Here is a 19,473-nt window from a genome sequence, read left to right as displayed (position 1 = left end):
AGAACATTCCACCCAAAAACAACAGAATACACATTCTTCTCAAGTGCAAATGGAACATTCTCAAAGAGGGACCATATGTTTGGAGAAAAAGGGCAAGCTTCAATAAATTTATAAGACTGAAATCATGTCATATATCTTTTCTGACCACGATGCTATGAAACTAGAAATCAACTACAAGAAAAAACCTGTGAAAGTCACAAATATGTGGAGACTAAAACATCACGCTACTGAACAACCATTAGATCAATGAAGATATCAAAGGATAAATTTTTAAAAACCTGGAGAAAAAGAAAATGGAAATACAACATACCAACTCTCATGGGATGCAGCAAAAGTGGTACTAACAAGGAAATTTATAGCAATACAGGCCTACCTCAAGAAATAAGCAAAGTCTCAAGTAAGTAATCTTAAGCTATACCTAAAAGAACCAGAAAAAGAACAAACAAAACCAAAGTCAGTAGGATTGAAAAAATAAAAATCAGAGCAGAAATAAATGAAATAGAGACTGAAAACATAGGAAGGATCAACCAAACTAAGAGCTAGTTTTTTGAGAAGATAAACAAAATTGACAAACCCATAGCCAGACTCACCAAGTAAAAAAGAGAGAGAGCTAAAATAAAGTTAGCAATTAAAGAGAAGAAATTACACCATTACACCAGATACCACAGAAATGCAAAGGCTTATAAGTGAATACTATGAAAAGCTATATGCCAATAAATTGGATAACCTAGAAGAAATGGATAAATTCTTAGAATCTTACAACCTCCAAAAACTGAATCAAGAAGAAATAGAGAATCTGAACAGACCAATCACAAGTAAAGAGATTGAAACGGTAATCAAAAACATCCCCAAAAACAAAAGTCCAGGGCCAGATGGCTCCTCTTGTGAATTCTACCAAACATTCAAAGAGTATTTGATACATATCCTTCTCAAATTATTCCAAAAATTTGAAGAAGATGGGAGGCTTCCTAACTCATTCTATGAGGCCATCATCACCCCCATACCAAAAACAGACAAGGACAACACAGAAAAGGAAAATAAGAAGCCAATATTGCTGATGAACACAGATGCAAAAATCCTTAATAAAATATTAGTGAATTGAATACAACAATACATTTAAAGGATCATACAACATGAGCAAGTGGGATTTATTCCAGGGATGCAGGAATGATTCAATATGTGCAAATCAATCAATGTGATACTTCACGTTAACAAAATGAGGAATAAAAATCACATGATCAAGCATTTGACAAGATCCAACATCCATTTATGATAAAAATTCTTAATAAAATGAGTATAGAAGGAAAGTACCTCAACATAATAAAGGCCATGTATTACAAACCCACAGCCAAAGTCATACTCAACGATGAAAAATGGAAAGCCATTCCTCTGAGAACAGGAACAAAACAAGGGTGCCCACTCTCACCATTCCTATTCAACACAGTACTGGAAATTTTGGCCAGAGCAATTAGGCAAGAAAAATAAATAAAAGGGATCCAAATTGGAAAAGAAGAAGTAAAACTGTCACTATTTGCAGATGACATCATTCTACATATAGAAAACCCTAAGGAATCCACCCCAAAACTATTAGAAATAATCAACAACTACAGCAAATTTGTAGGGTACTAATTCAAAGTACAAAAATCAGTTGCACTTCTATACATTAATAACAAACTAGCTGAAAGAGAAGTCAAGAATACAATCCCATTTAAAATTGCAACAAAAGAAATAAAATACCTAGGAATAAATTTAACAAAGGAGGTGAAAGACTTATACACTGAAAACTATAAGCTATTATTGTAAGAAATCAAAGAAGACATAACGAAATGACAGATATTCCATGCTCACGGATGGGAAGAATAAACATAGTTAAAATCTCCATGTTACCTAAAGCAATCTACAGATCCAGTGCAATCCCAATAATAATCTTCATGGAAATAGAACAAAGAATCCTAAAATTTGTATGGAACAATGAAAGACCTTGAAGAGCCAAAGCAATCCTAAGAAAAAAGAACACAGCTGGAGGCATCACAATCCCTAACTTCAAAATATACTACAAAGCTCACCCCCACCCCCTCATTACAAACAATGAGGCAAATCTAGCTCTTAAAACCTTTAAAGGCAAACAGAATGGTATAAAATCCTCCGAGATCTTGCTCCACTATGGGCAAATGAATTATGCTGAAGTTGGAAATCAATGGGATCTCAATTCAAACTCACGAAAACCTGTGTACGGGCACCTATTAAAGATGTAAGAAAATGAAAAAAAAATATACTACAAAGCTATAATAATCAAAACACTATGGTACTGGCAGAAAAACACACACACAGATCAATGGACAGAATTGAAAGCTCAGAAAAAAAATCACACATCTCTGGACAGCTAATCTTTGACAAAGGAGCCAAGAACATACAATGGAGAACGGAAAGTCTGTTCAATAACTGGTGTTGGGAAAACTGAACATGTGTCAAAGAATGAAAGTAGACCATTATCTTACACCATAGACAAAAATTAACTCAAAATGGATTAAAGACTTGAATCTAAGACCTGAAACAATAAAACTCCTGGCAGAAAATGTAGGTAGTACACTCTTTGAGTTAGGACTTAGAAGTATCTTTTCAAACACCATGTCTACTCAGGCAAGGAAGACAAAAGAAAAAATAAATGGGACTACATCACACTAAAAAGCTTCTGCAAGGCAAAGGATATCATGAACAAAACAAATAGACAACCCAACAACGGGAAGAAAATATTTACAAACCGTATACCCACAGGGGTTAATTTTAAAAATATATAAAGAACTCATACAACAAAAAAAATCAAACAACCAAATCTTTTGCCCATTATTTTGGCTATTTGGGATCCCTGGAGATTCCGTATGAACTTTAGAATGGGTTTTTCTATTTCTACAAAAAACACTCTTGGGATTTTCATACACATTGCATTGAATCTATAAATCATTTTGGGTAGTATTGACATCTTAACAATATTTTCTCCCAGAGATTTTTCCAAAGAAGATATTCAAGTGGCCAACAGGTACAAGAAAGGGTGCTCAACATCACTAATCATCAGAGAATGCAAATCAAAACCACAATGAGCTATCACCTTATGCCTGTTAAAATGGCTATCATCAAAAAAGAGAAGAAATAACAAATGCTGGTGAGGATGTGGAGAAAAGGGAACCCTTGTACACTGTTGGTAGGAATGTAAATTTGTAGAACCACTATGGAAAACAGTATGAAGTTTCCTGAAAAAATTAAAAATAGAACTACCATAGGTTTCAACTGTTATCTGCAGCCACGAAGGGCAAAGAACGACAGGTACCGCCAAGGCTACTTGGTTGTTTAAGCAATCAGAGTTTATTGATAAAGTGGAACAGAACAAGGAGTGGGGGAAGCAAACAACAAATCGGTACTTACAACATCCACACCACAATTAGCAGGGGAAGTCCCAATAGTTTGTACAGTGGGCAGGAGTGCCAATTGTCAGGGTCTGAGGCAAAGCCTCCTCTTCTCAGTGAGACTTCCAATTGTTCTATGTTTGTGACTCCCTTTTATTCTAATGTTCTCTTGGTTCAGACCAGGGTTTCAGACATTTGGAGACTTTGAGTTATTTCTTCTTGTTCCCATGGATGGGATGTCTATATCTTTTTGTTCCCATGATGGGATGTTTCTATAGTCCGGTCAGGTGCCCATCAGGGTGGCCAGCCCAGACAAGGAACATGATGCAGGACATTTTCTTATTAACTTGTGCCTTGAGGTCAGAGTCAAAGTGGCCATCTCCTAGCCCAGACACATTCTTTCACGTAGGCCCCAGGTCCCAGTGTCCCTGGAAGGTGGGGAGGTCAATGAACTCTGTACTTCAGCAATTCCACTTCTGGGTATATATCCAAAGGAAATGAAGTCACTGTGTTGGAGAGATATCTTCACTCCCATGTTCATTGCAGCATTATTTACAATATCTAAGACACAGGAACAACTTAAGTGTACATTGAGAGATGAATAGATAAATGAAATATGGTATATACATGCAGTGGAATACTACTGAGCCACAAAAAAGGAAATCCTGCCATTTGCAACAATGTGGATAGACCTTGAGGGAGTTGTGCTAAGTTAAATGCAAGTCAGAGAAAGATAAATACTGTATGATATCACTTATACGTGGAATGTAAACAACAACAACAGCAACAACAAACATTTGAAAAGATCATATTTGTGGTCACTAGAGGCAGGGGGTGGGGGGGTGGGGGACTTGGATGAAGATGATCAAAAGTACAAATTTCCAGTTATAAAATAAATAAGTACTGAGGATGTAACATTCAACATGACGACTATAGTTAACATTGTTGTATGGTATATTTGAAACTTGCTAAGAGAGTAAATCCTAAAAGTTCTCATCACAATGAAATAAAGGTTTTTTCTATTTTTTTGTGACCATATGAGATCGGTGTTAACTAAACTTATTGTGGTAATCATTTCATAACATATGTATGTTAAGTCATTATGTGATACACCTTAAACTTATACAGAAGTGTATGTCAATTATATCTCAATAAAGCTGAAAAAAGTAGTTCCTCCAATCCATGAACATGAGATGTCTTTCCACTTATTTGTGTCTTCTTTAATTTCTTTCAGCAAATTTTTGTGGTTTTCAGTGTACAAGTCTTTTGCCTTCTTGGTTAAGTTTATTCCTAAGTATTTTGTTCTTTTTGAAGCTATTATAAATGGAATTTTCTGAATTTCCTTTTCAGATTATTCATTGTCAGTGTATCGAAACACAACTGATGTTTTTGTGTGTTGATTCTGTAATTTTGCAACTTTGCTAAGTTGGTTTATTACTTCTAACAGCTTTTTGGTGAGATCTTTAGATTTTCTACCTATAAGGTCATGTGACCTACGAACAGATAATTTCACTTCTTTCTTTCCACTTTGTATGCCTCTGACTTCTTTTTCTTGCCTAGTTGCTCTGGATAGGTCTTCCTGTGCTGTGTTGTATAGAAGTGGTGAAAGTGGACATCCTTGTCCTGTTCCTGATCTCAGAGGAAAAGCTTTCAGTCTTAACACCATTGAATATGATGTTAGCTATGGCCTTTACTATGTTGAGGTAGTTTCTTGCTAATACTAGTTTGTTGAGTGTTTTTTACCATTAAAGGTGTTGAATTTTGTCAAATGCTTCTTCTGCATCAGTTGAGATGACGTTTTTTTCTTTCATTCTGTTACCAATTTTCATATATCAAACCAACCTTGAATTTTATGAATAAATCCCACTTGGTGTATGATCTTTTTAACGTGCTGTTGAATTCTGTTTGCTAGATTTTTTTGATGATTTCTACATCAATATTTATCAGAGATATTGGTCCGTAGTTTTCTTTTCTTGGAATGTCTTTGTCTGGCTTGGGTATGAGGATAATGCTGGTCTCCTAGAATGAGTTAGAAAGTGTTCCCTCCTCTTCAATTTTTTGAGGGAAGATTGGTGTTAAATTCTTTAAGCATTTGGTAGAATTCACGGGTGAGAGCATCTGGCCCTGAGCTTTTCTTTCTTGAGAAGTTTTTGCTGATTCAATTTCCTTACTGATTATAGGTTTGTTCAGATTTTCTATTTCTTCATGATTCAGTCTTGGTAGATTGTGTGTTTCTAGGAATTTGTCCATTTCATCTAGGTTGCCCAAATTGTTGAGGCATGAATGTTCATAGTACTTTGTTATAATACTTTCTATTTCTGTAAAATCAGTTGTAATGTCCCCTCTTTTATTTCTAATTTTAGTTAGTTGAATCTTCTCTCCTTTTTCCTTTGTCCACCTAACTAAAAGTTCATCAATTTTTTTTTTATATTTTTGAAGAACCAACTCCTGGTTTCATTAATTTTCTCTGTTGTTTTTCTAAACTATATTCTGTTTATCTCTGCTCCAATCTCCTGCTACCTTTAGGTTTAGTTTGTGCTTTTTCTAGTTACTTAAGGTGTAAATTTAGGTTGTTGATGACATCTTTTTTCTTTTTTAGTGAAAGCTTTACAGCTAACATTTCTTTCAACACAGCTTTCACTGCATCTAATAAGTTTTGGTATATTGTGTGTTCATTTTCATTTGTCTCAAGATATTTTTTGATTTCTCTTTTGATTTCTTTTTTGACTCTTTGGTTGTTTAAGAGTGTGTTTTATTTCCACGTATTTGTGGATTTTTCCATTTCCCTTCATAGGAAAAATTTCCCTGTGAAATTTTCCATTTCTAGTTTTATTCAATTATAGTAAAAAAGATGGTGTGTATGATTTCAATTTTTAAAAATTTCTTAAGACTTGTTTTGCAGCCTAGTATATGGTCTATCCTGGAGAAGGTTCCCTGTGCACTTAAGAAAAATACATATTCTACTGTTGTTGATTAGAGTGTTCTGTAATATGTCTTTTAGGTGCAAATGATTTCAAAAACTTACTACAAAGCTGTAGGAATCATAATACACAGTAATCATAACAGTGTGGTACTGGCAAAAACACAGACATACAGACCAATGGAATAGAATAGAAAGCCCATAAATAAACCTTCACATATATGGTTGAATGATTTTTGACCATAAGCAAAGAGAGTACTTGAACAATATGCCCTTAGCATGTTTATCTCAGTTAAACAAAATTCCTGATCTAATAATTCCAACATACCTGCCATAGCTAAGTCTAGTTCTGAAGCTTGCTCTGTCTCTTCAAACTGTGGACAGTTTTTTTTGCTTTTTAGTATGCCTTGTAATATTTGTAGAAAGACATGCCGTACTGGCTAAAAGGATCTGTGGTAAAATAGGCCTTTATTGATATGGTGATAAGTTGTGGCTGGAGGGGAAGCATTCCATAGTCCCTGAAATTATGATTACTTCTCAGTCTTTTAGTGAGCCTGTGGCCCTGGGCTGTGAACTTAACAAGGGTTTCTCAGTATTTCTCCCTCCTTTAGGTAGGACAGGATGGCTAGAGGGGGCTAGAACTGAGTTTTTCCCTTCACTCAGGTTAGTTATGCTCTGATAAAACCCCAATAAGTTAGGCTTTGTTGAAATAGTTCTCTTGGGCTGGCCCAGTGGCACAGCAGTTAAGTGCACATGTTCCACTTTGGCAGCCAGGAGCTCCCTGGTTCAGATCCCGGGTGCAGACATGGCACTGCTTGGCATGCCATGCTGTGGTAGGCGTCCCATATATAAAATAGAGGAAGATGGGCATGATGTTAGCTCAGGGCCAGGCTTCCTCAGCAAAAAGAGGAGGATTGGCAGTAGTTAGCTCAGGACTAATCTCCCTCAAAAAAAATGAAAAGAAAAGAAATAGTTCTCTTGAGGACAGGCTTCATTAAGAACAGAATGTTATGGCATATTTCAAAATGGTTCCTTTTCCCCTCCCTCTGCTGGAAGCACAAGGGGCTTTTTCTCCAGTCTTCATTGTGAGAACCTGGTAAAATTCCTGGAGATGAAACCCATAAACCCTCTAAGACTGGGTCCCGCCCTGAAGTTTTTAACTCACAGACCTGTGCACGCTGAACCTCCAGAAATTCATCAGCTTCAGTTTAGATTTTCTTACTCTGATACTGGTTCCCATAGAGGTTTCCATTTATGGGTTTCTGCTTGGATAAGTTCTGATTCTCTGTATCCATCTGTCTGTCTCCCCGATTCATGGGTCAGCAGTTTGCCCTGTGACCTCACTTCTCTCATGGGTCTAAGAAGAGTTTTTGATTTTTAGTTCCTTTAGCTTTTTACCTGTTAGGACAGAGTGTCAGCTTTCAGGCTCTGGATGCGCTAGACCAGAAACTGGATCTCTATTATTTCTATCTCCTTCTTGATATTTTCATTTTCTTCATATATTGTTTTCCTGATTTCCTTTAGTTCCCTGTACATGTTCTAATTTAGCTCATTGAGCGTATTTAAGGCAGTTGTTTCAAACTGTTTGTCGAGTGAGTCTGAAGTCTGTGTTTCTTTAGGGTCAGCTTCTGGAGATTTTGTTCCTTTGAATGGATCATGTTTCCCTGCTCCTTTGTATGCTTTGTGATCGTCTCTTGAAAATTGGGCATTTGTAAAAACATGTACCTCTCCCAGTCTTTGCAGACTGATTCTATGCAAGGGAAGACCTTCAGTAATCAGTGCAGCGTGAACGCTTAAGGTCTTCTCAGGGCTTTTCTGGTAATGCATCTTTCTTGGGCCTGTGTATGTGTTTTTCCCCCCAATTTCTCTATATACACAGCTGCTTTTTAAAATGTCTTATGTCCCTAGGAGTCTCACCCTGCTTCTTCTCAGGGCCTTACACATTTTATTGTATTCCTCTGCCCATAATCTCTTTCCCCCAGGTGCCCACAGGTATGAAATACCTCTGCAGCTCTCCACCTTGCCTTGGCGCCCACCACTGCTTTCATTAGCCTTCAACCTGATATCCAAACTAATCCACCATCCTGTCAGCACTCTGAGTTAGGCAAGACAAAACTCGTCCCTCCAATGGCCTCCAGGCAAGTTGGAACATTGCAAACAACTTGCACTTTTTTCCTTCCACCCTAAGGGAGGAACCAGAAATTGAGGGAGGAACTTCTTCCTAACCATTCGGTGCTGGGGAGGGAGTGGGCAAGGGTGATCAAAAACATCATGAAATTTTTGTTTGAAATGTTTTAAGTACAACTTTTCTTGGTTATGCATTGGTTTGGTTGCTGCAGATCCTTAACCAGTTCTAGAGTTCTCACAAAGCTACTTTGGTCCCTATGGTGTTTACCTAGCATTTCTGTGGGGGAAGATGGGCTGGGAGCTCCCTACTCTGCCATCTTTCTCACATCAACCAATATGTTATATTTCGTATCTAGTAAAACTGCTTAATTTTGAAATTCATCCATTTTATAATACTTGGATCATTCTTTCCTTTTTATTAATAATATTCCATTGTATGAATATACCATACTTTGTTTAACCATTTTCCCAGTTATGCCCTTTTTGTTTCTAGTTTTTTGCTATTATAAATAAGGCTTATAAGAATGTTCATGTGGGTGATGTCAGCAACATGGCAGTGTGAGCTCACCTGGGACTCTCTCCCCTCCAAATTACAACCAAAAAGAGCAACTGCTGTCCAACCAAAAAAAAAAAAAATTGTAATAACAGAAATTGTCAGAGACCCACAGCAGCCAAATGACAGAAAGTGGAGAGGCTGGAGCTGCCCTCAGAGGAGCTGGAATGGGGTAAGAGAGAACTTCGCTCCCTCCCCTAGAGACTGGGATCACTGCTGCGTGCGAGGGAAGGAGTGGGGCAGGGGCCACGTATCCAGGGATCATCCAGGACTCACACCGCCAGTGCAGTGGAAACCCTCTAATGGGGGAAAGCTTTCACGTGGGGGAACCCCAGCAAGCCAGGGCCCCGGGAGACCAGAAAGCGAGAGCTGATCCAATCCAGGTCGATGTGAGTGAAAGTACCCCTCCTCCCTCAACCCACACTGCACGCAGCCATCGCGGGTGAAGGTGGAAGGCTCAGAATGCAAGGCTCTTGACCTCCATCTAGTGGCAACAGGCTGTAACTGCAACCGAATAATAGCATCATGTGCAAAAACCGCTCCTCTACCATCCCGCAATTTATAAAAGCTCCAACCCAAAAGGAAAACAATAAAAATACAGAAGTAGGTCTTCATGGCTTGGAAATGGGTAAACTAAGTGAAGATGAGTTCAAAATAGCTATCATCAAAATATTCAATGAGGTAAAGGGAAATATAGGGAAACACGTCAACAAGTTCTGGAGTTACTTCACAAAAGAGATTGAAATTATAAAGAAGAATCAATTAGAAATACTAGAGATGAAAAATACAATGGATCAGATAAAACAGAATGAGGATTCCCATAGAAGAGCAAATTAGCATAATCGAAGATAGACAGGCTGAATGGCTCCAGAGAGAGGAAGAAAGAGAACTAAGAATTATAAAAACTGAAAAAATCTCAGAGAAATAGCTGACTCAATGAGAAAAATGCAACTTAAGAATCATCGGAATTCCTGAGGGTGTGGAAAAGGAAAATGGAGCAGAAAGTGTGCTCAACAAAATAATACAAGGGAACTTCCCAAATCTAGGGATTGAGAGAGAAACATGTGTGGAGGAAGCTTTCAGATATCCTAGATTTGTCCATGTAAAAAGACCTACTGTGAGGCATATAGTAGTAAAAATGGCAAAAATGAATGACAAAGAAAGACTACTCAGGGCGGCAAGGCAGAAGAAAATAACCTAGAAAGGAACCCCCATCAGACTTTCAGTGGATTTCTCTACAGAAACCTTACAAGCTAGGAGAGCTTGGAGTGACATATTCAAAACTTTAAAGGATAAAAATCTTCAGCCAAGTATACTCTATCCAGCAAAAATATCCTTTAGATATGAGGGAGAAATTAAATCTTTTCCAGACAAACAAAAGCTAAGGTACTTTGTAGTCACAAGACCTCCACTACAAGAAATCCTCAAGAAGGCTCTCATACCTGAAAAAAGAAAAAAGGGAGTAAGGGGTCACAAAACACAGAGTTGGGAGACAAATAGAATCTGAATAGGATAGCAAATGTTCAACTATAGCATTAGGATAAAGGGAAGGAAATCACCAAAGCAAAGACAATCTTATCACTCTAACCACAAACTCACAACACAAGTTGGAATGAGAGATTAAAATAATAATTTAGGAGGGGAGGAGGAAAGGGACTGAAACAGTCTAGGCTAAGGAAGTAAGAGACCACCAGAAAATGGACTATGTTATACACGAGATTCTGAATACAAACTTCAGGGTAGCCACTAAACTGAAAAACAGAACAGAGACACAAAACATAAATAAGGAAAAATCTAAGAAACCCAGCATAAGAAATTGCAGAAGTCAATGGGTAGGCTAAAACACACAGAACAGGAAACAAAGGAAACACTGGAAAACCAGAAAACGAGCAACAGAATGACAGCATTAAGCCCTCATGCATCAATACTCACCCTCAATGTAAACAGATTGAACTCTCCAATAAAAAGGCACAGAGTGGCAAAATGGATTAAAGAACAAGATCCAACAATTTGTTGCCTCCAGGAAACACACCTCAGCTCCAAGGACAAACACAGGCTCAGAGTGAAGGGGTGGAAGACAATACTCCAAGCTAATAGCAAACAAAAGAAAGCAAGCATCACAATACTTAGACAAAACAGACTTCAAGCTAAGGCAGGTAAAGAGAGACATAGAGGGCCAATATATAAGGATCAAAGGGACACTTCATCAAGAAGAAATAATGCTTATAAATATCTATGTACCCAACACAGGAGCATCAAAGTTCATAAAGCAACTATTAACAAACCTAAAAGAAGATATCAAAAACAACACAATAATAGTAGGGGACCTCAACACCCCACTCACATCAGTGGACAGATCATCCAGACAGAAAATCAACAAAGAAACAGTGGAGCTAAACAAAAAGCTAAAACAGTTGGACTTAATAGACATATATAGAACACTCCATCCAAAAACAGCAGAATACACATTCTTCTCAAGCACACATGGAACATTCTCAAGGATAGACCGTATGTTGGGAAACAAGGCAAGCCTTTACAAATTTTAAAAAATTGAAATAATAACAAGCATCTTCTCTGATCATAATGCTATAAAGCTAGAAATTAAGTACAAGAAAAAAGCTGAGAAAGGCACAAGGATGTGGAGACTAAACAATATGCTATTGAACAAGCAATGGATCATTGAAGAAATTAAAGAAGAAATAAAAAAATACCTGGGGACAAATGAAAATGATAACATGCCATACCAACTCATATGGGATGCAGCTAAATCTGTATTAAGAGGAAAATTCATCGTAATTCAGGCACATCTTAACAAACAAGAAAAGTCTCAAATAAGCAATCTTAAACTACACCTAACTGAATTAGAGAAAGAACAACAAACAAAGCCCAAAGTCAGGAGAAGGAGAGAAATAATAAAAATCAGAGCAGAAATAAATGCTATTGAAACAAAAAAGGCAGTAGAAAGGATCAATGAAACAAAGAGCTGGTTCTTTGAGAAGATAAGTAAAATTGGCAAACCCCTAGCCAGACTTACAAAGAAAAAAAGATAGCTCAAATAAACAAAATCAGAAATGAAAGAGGAGTAATAACAACAGATTCCACAGAAATACAATGGATTCTAAGAGAATACTACAAAAAACTATATGCCAGCAAAATGGATAACCTAGAGGAAATGGATAAATTCTTGGACTCCTACAATCTCCCAAAGCTCACCCAAGAAGAAGCAGACAATTTGAACAGACCAATCACAAGGTAAGAGATTGAAACAGCCATCAAAAGCATCCCAAAGAATAAAACCCCAGGACCAGATGGCTTTCCTGGGGAATTCCACCAAACTTTCAGAGAGTATTTAATACCTATCCTGTTCAAGCTATTCCAAAAAATTAGGGAGGATGGAACACTTCCTAACACATTCTATGAGGCCAACATCACACTGATACCAAAACCTGACAAAGACAGCACAAAAAGGGAGAACTACAGGCCAATATCGCTGATGAACATAGATGCAAAAATTCTCAACAAAATTTTGGCAACCCAAATTCAGCAATTCATCAAAAGGATCCTACATCATGACCAAGTGGGATTCATCCCAGGGACACAGGGATGGTTCAACATCTGCAAATCAATCAACGTGATACACCACATCAACAAAAAGAGGAATAAAAACCACATGATCATCTCAATAGATGCAGAGAAAGCATTTGACAAGATCCAACAGCCATTTGTGATAAAAACTCTGAACAAAATGGGCATAGAAGGGAACTACCTCAACATAATAAAGGCCATATATGACAAACCCACAGCCAACATCATACTCAATGGGCAAAAACTCAGTGCCATCCCACTGAGAACAGGAACAAGAAAAGGATGCCCTCTATCACCACTCTTATTTAACATAGTACTGGAGGTTCTGGCCAGAGCAATCAGGCAAGAAAAAGGAATAAAAGGAATCCAAATAGGGAGGGAAGAAGCGAAACTCTTGCTGTTTGCAGACGACATGATCTTATATATAGAAAACCCCAAAGAATCCATTGGAAAACTTTTAGAAGTAATCAACAACTACAGCAAAGTTGCAGGGTATAAAATCAATTTACTTAAATCAGTAGCATTTCTATACTCTAATAAAGAACAGAAAAAGAACTCAAGAACACAATACCATTCACAATCGCAACAAAAAGAATAAAATACCTCAGGGTGAATTTAACTAAGGAAGTGAAAGACCTATACAATGAAAATTACAAGGCTTTTCTGAAAGAAATGGATGACGACATAAAGAAATGGAAAGACATTCCATGCACATGGATTGGAAGAATAAACATAGTTAAAATGTCCATTCTACCTAAAGCAATCTACAGATTCAACACCATCCCAATCAAAATCCCAAAGACATTCTTTACAGAAATAGAAAAAAGAATCCTAAAATTCATATGGGGCAACAAAAGACCCTGAATTGCTAAAGCAATCCTGAGAAAAAAGAACACAGCTGGAAGCATCACAATCCCTGACTTCAAAACATACTACAAAGCTACAGTAATCAAAACAGCATGGTACTGGTACAAAAACAGGTGCACAGAACAATGGAACAGAATTGAAAGCCCAGAAATAAAACCACACATCTATGGACAGCTAATCTTCGACAAAGGAGCTGAGGGCCTACAATGGAGAAAAGAAAGCCTTTTCAACAAATGGTCCTGGGAAAACTGGAAAGTCACGTGTAAAAGAATGAAAATTGACCACTCTTTTTCACCATTCACCAAAATAAACTCAAAATGGATCAAAGACCTAAAGCTGAGACTTGAAACCATAAGGCTTCTAGAATAAATGTAGGCAGTACACTCTTTGACATCAGTATTAAAAGGATGTTTTCAGACACCATGTCTTCTCAGACGAGGGAAACAATAGAAAGAATAAACAAATGGGACTTCATCAGACTAAAGAGCTTCTTCAAGGTAAGGGAAAACAGGATTGAAACATAAAAAAAAACCACTAACTGGGAAAAAATATTTGCAAGTAATACATCCGACAAAGGCTTAATATCTATCATATATAAAGAACTCACATAACTCAACAACAAAAAGTTAAACAACCCAATCAAAAAATGGGTAGGAGACATGAACAGACATTTCACCAAAGAAGATATACGGATGGCCAATAGGCACATGAAAAGATGTTCATCATTGCTGATCATCAGGGAAATGCAAATCAAAACTACACTAAGATATCACCTTACACCCATTAGAATGACAAAAATAACTAAAACAAATAGTAACAAATGTTGGAGAGGTTGTGGAGAAAAAGGAACCCTCATACACTGCTGGTGGTAATGCAAACTGGTGCAGCCACTATGGAAAACCGTATGGAGATTCCTCAAAAAATTAAAAATAGAACTACCATACGATCCAGCTATCCCACTACTGGGTATCTATCCAAAGAGCTTGAAGTCAGCAGTTCGAAAAGTCCCATGCACCCCAATGTTCGTTGCAGCATTATTTACAATAGCCAAGATGTGGAAGCAACCTAAGTGCCAATCAACAGATGAATGGATAAAGAAGATGTGGTATATATATACATGGAATACTACTCAGCCATAAAAAAGAACAAAATTGTCCCATTTGCAACAACATGGATGGACCTTGAGGGAATTATGTTAAGTGAAATAAGCCAGATAGAGAAGGACAATCTCTGTATGACTCCTCTCATATGAGGAATTTAAACATGTGGACAAAGAGAACAGACTAGTGGCTACCAGGGGAAAGGGGGACTGGGGGGTGGGCACAAAGGGTGAAGGGTTGCACTTACAACATGACTGACAGACAATAATGTGCAATTGAAATTTCACAAGATTGTAACCTATCATTAACTCAATAAAAAATTAAAAAAAAAAAGAGTATTCATGTACAAGTCTTTGTGTAGAGATAAATTTTCATTTCTCTTGGGTAAATACATAGATGTAGGATTAGGTACCATAGCATATATGTATGTCTAACTTTATAAGAGACTTCTAAAGTGTTTTCTTCTTTGAAGAATCCTATTTTTATTGGGTTGTCATTTTACTATTGTATATTCTTTGTATATTCTGGATACAACTCCTTTGTCAATTATATGAAAACAGCATTGTCTTCAAGTCTGTGCCTTGGCATTTCACTTTCTTAACATTGTCTTTTGATGAGAAGTTTTAAAATTCTGAGCAAATTATTTATCATTTTTTTCTAAAGGTATTGACCAAAGAGGTTAGTACATTTTCTGTTCTCGGACATCTTTGCCTACCTCTATGCTAAGGTTGTGAAATTATTCTCATGTTTTCTTCTAGAAGCTTTGTATCTTTAGCTTTCACATTTAGGTCTGTGATCCATATTGAGTTAACTCTTCTGTATGGTGTGGGCAAGGGGGTCAACGTTCAATTTTTTGCACATGGTTATACAGTTATTTAGCACCATTAAAAAAAGACTTTCCCTTCTCCATTAAATTTCTTTGGCATCTTTATTGAAAATAAACAGCCCATATAGGTGTGGGCTTGTCTTAGTTTGGGTTGCTATAGTTTGTTTAGGTTGCTATAACAGAATACTACAGACTGAGTGGTTTATCAACAACAGAAATTTATATCTCACAGTTCTGGAGGCTGTGAAGTCCAAGATCCAGGTGCTGGCAGATCTCGTGTCTGCTGAGAGCCCACCTCCTGGTTCACAGACCTGTAAACTCAAATAGTGGAACAGATGAAGGAACTCTCTGGGGTCTCTTTTCTAAGCACACTAACCCTATTCATGAAGGCTCCATACTCCTGACGTAATCACCTCCCAAAGTCCTCACCTCCAAATACCAATCAATTGGGTATTCGGTTTCAGCGTATGAATTTGGGGGGCTGGGGGACACAAACATCTCAGTCTACAGCTGGGCTTATTTCTCACTATTCTGTTCCATTGGTCTATTTGTACTTCCTTATGCCAAGACCACACAACTTTAATTACTGTGGATTAGTGGAATTGGTATTGTTTCTTCCTTAAATGTTTTAAAAAATTCACCACTGAAGCTGTATCAACTTGGAGATTTTCTTTGTGGGAAGGTTTTAAATGATAGATTCATATTCTTTTTTCTTCTACCAATTTGGGACTATTCAGATTTTCTATTTTTTTCTTGTATCAGTTTTGAAAAGTCATGTTTTTCAAGAAATGTATCTATTTCTTCTGAATTATTAAATTTACTGCCATCAAGTTTTTCATACAATTCCTTTAGTATCCTTTCACTGTTGATAAGAAACTAGTAGGGTCTCCACATTTATTTCTGATGTTGGTAATTTATGTTTTTCTAAAATCAATTTTGCTAGGGTGTAACAATTCTATTACTTTTTGCAAAGCCAGCTTTTTTGGATTTTCCTGTTTGGTCATTTATTTTCTAGTTCATTGTCTCTGTTCTTTATTATTTCTTTACTTCTTTCTTTGGATTTAACTTGCTTGTGTTTTTCTAAACTTTTTTGAGGTAGAAGTTTAATTATTAATTTTAAGCTCTCCTTATTTTCTAATATATGCATTTCATATATAAACTTTCCCTCTGAGCATTCATTTAGCTTCCTCTCATAAACTTTGACATTTTTGCATTATTGTTTGGTTCAACATATTTTCTCATTTCCATCGTGATTTCTTTTTTGATCAAAGGGACATTTGGAAGTGTATTATTTAATTCTCTAATATTTGGGCATTTAAAAAGTTATTTTTTTGTTACTGCTTTTTAACTTAATTTCATGGTGTTTAGAGAAGGTTCAACATGATTTTAACCCTTTGAAAGCCGTTGAGGCTTGTTTTACTTCCTAGCATATGGTATATTTTGTGAATGTTGCACATGTGTCTGAAAACTTGAATTCTTCTTAGTAACACCTTGAGGGCTCAGTAGAGAGGGTTTGAGCATCTTTTATTCAATCCAGCATATTCTGTTTTGTGGGGGTACTGTTTAGGTTAAACAAGTTAATTGCCTTTTAAATTTTTCTGTATCATTGCTTATTTTTGTGTCTGCCTGTCCTATCAATTACTAAGAGAGGTGTGTTCAAATCTCTAATTATGAGTGTGTGTTCGCCTATTTCTTTTTCTGATTCTATCAATTTTTCCCAAGTATTTCAAAGTTTATTTGGTGTATACACATTAAAAATTATTTTTTTCTGAATAAATTGACCCACTTATCTTTATCAAATGTCCCATTTAATTTCTGGCTACACTCCTTGTCTTGAAGTCTACTTGATATTAATCCAGCCACTCTAACTTTATGATTAGCAGGTGCATGGTAGATCATTTCCATCCTTTAAATTTCAACCTTTTTGTGTCCTTACATGTCTCCTTTAAACAGCATCTATTTAGGTTTTGTTTTTATCCAATGTGACTGTTTCTGTCTTTTAATTGGAGTGTTTAGCCCATTTATATTTAACGTAATTACATATATGGTTGGATTTAAGCCTAAGAGCTTGCTCTTTTTTACTATTTATCTCATGTGCTTTTTCCTCCTTCTTTGCTGCCTTCTTTGGATTAACTGAGTATATTTCAGCATTCCATTTTATTTTCTCCCTTGAAATTTTATCTATGCTTCTTATTTTGTATTAATTGCTCTAGGGATCACAATGTTTTTAAATTATCACATTATACCTTGAGTTTGTATTCTATCACTTCACCAACAGTTTTTATTTTTTTAATTTATTTTTATTTATTTATTTATTTTTAAAGATTGGCACCTGGGCTAACCACTGTTGCCAATCTTTTTTTTTTTTCTGCTTCATCTCCCCAACCACCCCCCCCTCCCCCCCCGCCCCCGTACATAGTTGTATATCTTAGTTGCAGGTTCTTCTAGTTGTGGGATGTGGGACGCGGCCTCAAAGTGGCCTGAGGAGCGGTGCCATGTCCGCGCCCAGGATCAGAACCCTGGGCCGCCGCAGCGGAGCGCACGAACTTAACCACTCGGCCACGGAGCCAGCCCCTACAGTTTTTAAAAAAGCCCTTTGGAATCTAACTTTGAGGCTCAGCCCTGGGCAGAAAGAAGTAGTAATTGAAAATGTGTAGCCTGGGAACCAGAAAGTCACTAGAAGTCCATGTTTTGCAGGAGTGTAAGAGACCTCCGGGAGCTCCTAGAAAAAGTGTTGTTAGAATATTTAGACAACTGGTAGACTCTGGCCTAGTCAGGATCCATTTGCTGTTAACTTTTTGCATTATCCGAGGACGGCCAGGGAATAATCAAATGTCTTTTGGTTTTCACAGTTCAGTGGCCAGATTAGAATACCTGATGACCATCATTATTGTTCTCCATTAGATCTGGGACGGAGGGTGAAGGGGGAGAGGGTAGTTGGGGGTGAGTGGGAGTTCAGAGCAATTTTTCTCCAAAGCACGCCTGTGACAAGCTCTCTCCTCTCAGCGTTTCCACATGATGTGTTGCTTAATTGCCTCTCTCAAGATTGTTTTTTGGGGACTAATGCAAGTCGGGTTTTCTTCTGTCAGCAATTCTCACAAGCAGGCACATGCATTTGCTCCTGGCTCAGAGGGGAGATGGGGTTGTACAGTTGTGATCACTGCAGGGGCTCGACGAGGTCATTTTCTCTTAGTTGGCTAGGCTCTGGTGGCTTGTACCTGTCGCACCCGGCCCCCGGCCCCCTGCTGTGGTCCGTCCCTCGGGGCGCAGGTGTGCGTTCCTCCTCCCTGGTGGTGGGGCGCCCGGCCAGCGCGCCCTGGGTTCATCCCACCCACCGCACAAACCCCGTGGAGCCCTGGGAACAGGGTAAAAATCCCCGTTCCTTTTACGCCTAGTGCCGGGCGGCTACCACGGGGAAGCCCCTCGCTGGTCTCTCTGCCCCCCTCCTCCCCTCGCGGTCCCAGGCATAGCTGAGGTCGCATAAAGCAGCAGGTGACCCTCGGGGCCTCTCCTCCCTGGGGAACACCTTCGGCAGCTGGAGGGAAGCGCGGCCAGCTCCGCTCGGGCGTCTTACCACTGACCGGCGTCGGGCGCGCGTGCCCCGGCGGGCTCCCGGGAGGCGGGGGCCGCGAAGGGAGGGAACACAGGGAGCAGACAGGGCCGCGGCCGAGCTCAGAAGGAGGAGCGCCGGGAGGAAGAGGCCGAGCCGGGAGAGCCCCCGCCCCGGGAGGAAGGGGAGGAGGCCGGGTGTTTCCTGGCGCATTCCCGGCCCGCCCGAGTGACTCACTCAGCCAGGAAACTCCCAGGGCCTGCTCCGGACCCCCGAGCCGCCGCTGCTGCTGCTGCGGACCCAGGTGAGAAACGCTGCTGCCCCCGCCCCGTCCTGCTGCCCCCGTGGGGTCCTGGCCGCCTTCTGAACCGGGTCGGGCAGGGCGACGGCGGTGCCGGGCTGGGGCCCCGCGAGCGGCCAGGACTTGGCCCTCAGCGGTGCGGCCTCCCCGGAGGCGCGGCCTCTCGGATCGCCTCGGCTTCCGCACGCCGGCCCTGGCCGCTGTACCCCCGACCCTCGTACCACCGGCCCCTGTTCTCCCTGT

The 19,473-nt window shown here is 38.9% G+C and overlaps 1 long non-coding RNA gene across 2 annotated transcripts in view; it reads right to left on the bottom strand.

The window, feature by feature from the left end:
* LOC123282456 (uncharacterized) overlaps positions 1-19,110 on the bottom strand; it is a 94,568-nt gene extending 75,458 nt beyond the window's left edge. Inside the window, exons 1-2 of one of the 2 annotated variants that reach the window (XR_011498092.1) lie at positions 18,954-19,110; positions 15,610-15,690 (exon numbers count right to left, since the gene is read on the bottom strand). This is a non-coding gene — a long non-coding RNA (uncharacterized lncRNA). The remainder of the gene's footprint in view (positions 1-15,609; positions 15,691-18,953) is intronic. The other variant, XR_006522549.2, reaches the window with a different exon arrangement.
* Positions 19,111-19,473: the final 363 nt, after the last annotated feature.

Source organism: Equus asinus, chromosome 2 (assembly GCF_041296235.1).
Source record: "Equus asinus isolate D_3611 breed Donkey chromosome 2, EquAss-T2T_v2, whole genome shotgun sequence".
Lineage (NCBI taxonomy): Eukaryota > Metazoa > Chordata > Mammalia > Perissodactyla > Equidae > Equus > Equus asinus.
Note: the sequence above shows the minus strand (reverse complement) of the source record. Positions and strands in the feature narration are given on the sequence as shown.